Genomic DNA, 4,654 nt, shown 5'->3' on the forward strand with positions numbered 1-4,654 from the left:
CCCTTGGCAACCATGGCAGAAAACCCAGCCATGGATCGGATGTTCCCTTGGCTTTCCCACCTGCACCAAGCAGCCAGGCATAGCTACTGCACCGTGGGACCCCTCAAATGAACAGGGCCATTGAGGAGCTCTTGGGAGATGCTTTGAAGCTCTCTTTGCTTCTGGTAGAAGCTGGAAGCTCCCAAGTCTAAATGGGGATCAGAAACTCACTGGTTGGGTCTGTTCTGGAAAACACTGCTTTGGTTCCTGCAGCCAAGATACTCTTCCATGAAACCTTAGAAGGGAGTGAGGAGAAGAGAAGGGTGACAGCTTTCATCTTTGTGATTTGTTTCTGTATCCAGGGGCAGAAGCTGTCCCCTCCTGCCCACCCTCCAGAGGCCTGCTGCGCAAATACTCACCCCAGACTCCTCTTACAGTAGAAGAGCCATTTCAAGGTCAAGAGAAATCCCACCTGTTCCAGATGAAGGGAGCAGATGAAGTACCCTCTGACAATGCTTATCAGTGCAATGAATTGCACATTCTGTTATTGAAACCTTAGCCCTTGGCTTTGTTGTTATATATTTCTTTTTTTCTTAATTTTTTCCCTGATGCTAAATGAGGTCTCAGGCCATCCTGACAGGCCAAAGCCATATCATTCCTTCAGAGGAAAGGAACCCAAACAAAGATCATAGAATCATAGAATCATAGAATCACTTTGGTTGGAAAAGACCTTTAAGACCATCAAGTCCAACCGTTAACCTAACCCTGCCATCCCACCACTAAACCCTGTCCCTAAGCACCTCATCTACCCTTCTTTTAAATCCCTCCAGGGATGGGGACTCGACCACCTCCCTGGGCAGCCCATTCCAGAGCCTGACAACCCTTTCAGTGAAGAAATTTTTCCTAATGTCCAACCTAAACCTGCCCTGGGGTAACTTCAGACCATTCCCCCTCGTCCCATCGCGCGTTCCCAGGGAGAAGAGGCCACCCCCCACCTCGCTACAGCCTCCTGTCAGGTAGTTGTAGAGTTCTATGTGCAGAAAAAAGAAGTTTGGGAACCAGATGCAAGTTTTGAAGGAGGCTGCAGGAGTTGGTTTGGGCTGCCCAGCAGGGGATATCCTTGTATTCCTTCTAGACCCCAAATTTTTGCTATAAGTGGCTTTTGTTTTAGCTGTCTTACCTGAAGGGAGCTCAGCTGATGGAAAAGCCTGCTTACACCATGGGGAGCATGGTGCAGCTGGCTCCGAAATTGTGGAATTATGCAACGAATAATGAAGTTTCCTTTTTTGTCGTTGCTTGGGCTTTGTGATCAAGAACCATACCCTTATTTAGCAAATATAACTCAGGTGATTAATAAGCCAGCACGCAGTTATCCGGAGGGACGTGTAGCTAACAGCCAGTGCATGCGAATCAAGGAGCACAAGCTGAGAGTTTTCAACTCATTTGACCCATAGCAAAAAGGGAAGAGACAAGCATTGGTCCCCAATGGCCCAAAGGCAGACCTGCCACTGGGCAAGGGGAGGGGGCTGCTAATAGGTACAAGAATCATTTGGGAAACTGTAATGTTGAGTATCAGAATCCTATACAAAACCTTCACTTACATCTCTGCATTGTCAGGTTCTGGGCTGGTCTCCTCAATCTAAAAGGGGTTCTGAAGCTGAGCTCCTACATAAGACTCGCACTCTCTGGTAAGGGGTAGGGAGTTGGGCTTGTTGCAGATCCACTCCAGCAGGGAAGGGTTTCCAACTCTGGCTATAGTCCCCAAAGAGGTCACTACACACCAGGCATCTATTAACTTGCTCTAACATCAGCCTCTCTCCTGAGGTCCCTTCCAACCCTTGCCATTCTGTGATTCTGTGATTCTGAGCTCAACCAATACTATTTTTTATGTTTTTTCAACACGGTGTGAAATTTGCTGATGTTGCTCATGCACCCTTCATTCCATGGGCTTTCTCAAGGCAGTATCTACTCCTTGCTCCATCTCCTGGTCTTAAGACTTTTAAAACCTTGATGTAATACCAGAAAGAAGATTTCTTTCTAATTCCCTTGTCTGCTGTGGTATTCACTCCTCATTGTTCCCCGTTGCCCTGGAAAAAAAAAATTCAGACCCATTGTGGACTCCCAATCCCTGAACAGACCTTCTGAGTTCTCTTTCAGCGCGCCTCTTTAAAAATAAAAGCAAAACAAACAGACAAAAGTCCACAAAAGCTCTGTGTGTACCTTGCTACCTAGACAGCAATTCAACCCATTATATTTTCTCCAGTAGTTTTAACGTGCAGCGTCTCAGGGGTTAGCGCAAGGAACATTAGTCATAAGCTAATCAGAAACAGAGGGGCTTAAATAATTCATAGGCTGTCTTTCTTCCCAAAGAACCTCAATGCACAGCCCTGTCACACCATCAGTGCAGAGCTACCAGAAGGCAGCTCACTTCACAGAGGGTGTCAGTCAACTCGGAGACGACAGAGGCAACTTCTGTGAAAGGCCATACTTGAGGGGATGCGGGGAATTCCTGCTTAGAGAAGCACATCTTTCTCCCAGAGGAGCTAGGGGAGGGCTCTGCTGTACATCTGCTCTCCCAAGCACTTAAGCAGCATTCTGAAATGCAAAACCAGAGCAATAACCTTTGGGTAAGGACCGAGCTTAGGGCCATTCCCCGGGCACAGACCTCTGCAAAAAAAATCCCTACACCTTTGGAACTGGGAAGAGGAAAAGGGGTTTGCTCGCAGAGGTGCGACCCAGGTCTGTGCATGAACGGCATTGCTCCAGGAGCACGGCCATCGAGCAGAGAATCACAGAATTGTCTAGGTTGGAAAAGACCTTTAAGATCATCAAGTCCAACCTTTAACCTAACCCTGCCATCCCACCACTAAACCATGGCCCTAAGCACCTCATCTACCCTTCTTTTAAATACCTCCAGGGATGGGGACTCGACCACCTCCCTGGGCAGCCCATTCCAGTGCCAGCCAGGGAAGGGAGACCCCTCTGCTGGCCCATGCAGGGCTGGAGCTGGACCCCCAGCTATCGCCGGGCAGAGCTGCAGGTACACACTGGCGACACAGATGTGCCTGTGAGCTCTTCCATGCCAGCCTAGCCTAATGACCCTGAATCCCTGCATCCCCATTGTCTAGTAAAGGTTGCTTTGTTCTGAGAAGGCTGGCTTGCATGACTGCAAAATATCTGCTTGCTGCCAGGAGAATGACGTCTTGGACAGGGCAGGGATTCTTCTGACCTTATGGGAAGAGTAGCTGTAAGGAAAAGAGGAGGGCTACTAAAATGCTCCGAGGGCTGGAGCCCCTCTGCTCTGAGGCCAGGCTGGGAGAGTTGGGGGTGTTCAGCCTGGAGAAGAGAAGGCTGCGGGCAGAGCTGAGTGCGGCCGGTCAGGGCTTCAAGGGGGGAAGTTATTTTCACCATTAGCAGGATAATTTCTTGTGGCAAGGAGTTCCACGGCTTAGCACGTGCTGCGTGCCGCCGCACAGCTCGATTTGTGGCACGGCTTTGCCTAAAGGAGCCAAACTGCCTCTTATTTGCGCAGTGAATTCTCTTTGCTCTCAGCATGCTGAGATTAAGGGTAGGTGTGAGACATCCATTAGCCCCCAAACCTCGTTGGGCATCGCAGCTTAATCCCCTTGGACCTGCCTGCTTTCCAGCACTTGTGGAGCGCAGCCAGATTTGCCTCCCGTTACCTGAGGGTGTGACGTGCAGCTGGATAAAAGCCTCCACGCTAAACACGGCATTCCCAGCTAATCGCACCAGACAGCCGGTATTCCCTCTAAAAAGCACCGTGCAGGCTTTAGGTTCCAGAGGCCAGGTTGGCCGGGGCTGTGAGCAACCTGATGTGGTTAGCGGTGTCCCTGCTCCTGCAGGGGGGTTGGGCTGGGTGGGCTCTAGGGGTCCCTTCCCACCCAAACCATTCTGTGATTCTGTGATCTATGAAAAGCAATGCTAAAATTAGAGGCTAAGTGCAAAAGGAGTGGGGGTGGCTGCAACTTGTAAGGAGGGAAAGTCTAATGCTAATGGGTGATCCTGGGAGTGTGTAAAGGGAGGAAGCCCAATGCAGCCTCTGGAAGTGGCTTCTAATAAGGAGAGGCCGGGAGAAGGCAAGGAGAGAAGGCAGCGTGGCATCAGAGAGGTGACAAGGACACAAACGATGAGCAGCGGAGGGGAAGGAAGAGACCAAAGCCCAGCCCACACCAGGGAACACTGCCTTGAATCTGGTGTGCAACCACAGTGACACGGATACGAAGGAGGCAGTCGAGCGGGCAGCAAACAGCGTCCGTTTGTTCCAAGTTGATGGGCAGTGTCTGACAAGTGCAACGTTTGGGATGAGGGAGCTGGAATGTAGACAGAAAAGGACAAGGAGAGTCTCCCAGCAGGAGAGCAGGGCATGCTCTTGACTGTCAGGACTGAAGAAGGTCACAAATTCTTCCAAAAAAAAGCCAGGCTGGTTCAGGGGCTTGAGCCGTAAGATGGTATTGTTGGATTTACTGACAGCTCTGGAAAGGAAAGAGGAGCTCCTAGACACCCGTTAGCTACATTTACACAAGCCCATGTCTCTGACTCGGGGTACCTCAGCCAGCCAGCATCCCACAGATGACAGCCATTTGCTGCCTCTGGCTAATCCCCTGCTACCAAAATGGGTGCAAAGAGAAACACGCCAACGGCAAAGATGTACTTG

Source organism: Egretta garzetta, unplaced genomic scaffold (genome assembly GCF_000687185.1).
Source record: "Egretta garzetta isolate BGI_Z169 unplaced genomic scaffold, ASM68718v1 scaffold574, whole genome shotgun sequence".
Lineage (NCBI taxonomy): Eukaryota > Metazoa > Chordata > Aves > Pelecaniformes > Ardeidae > Egretta > Egretta garzetta.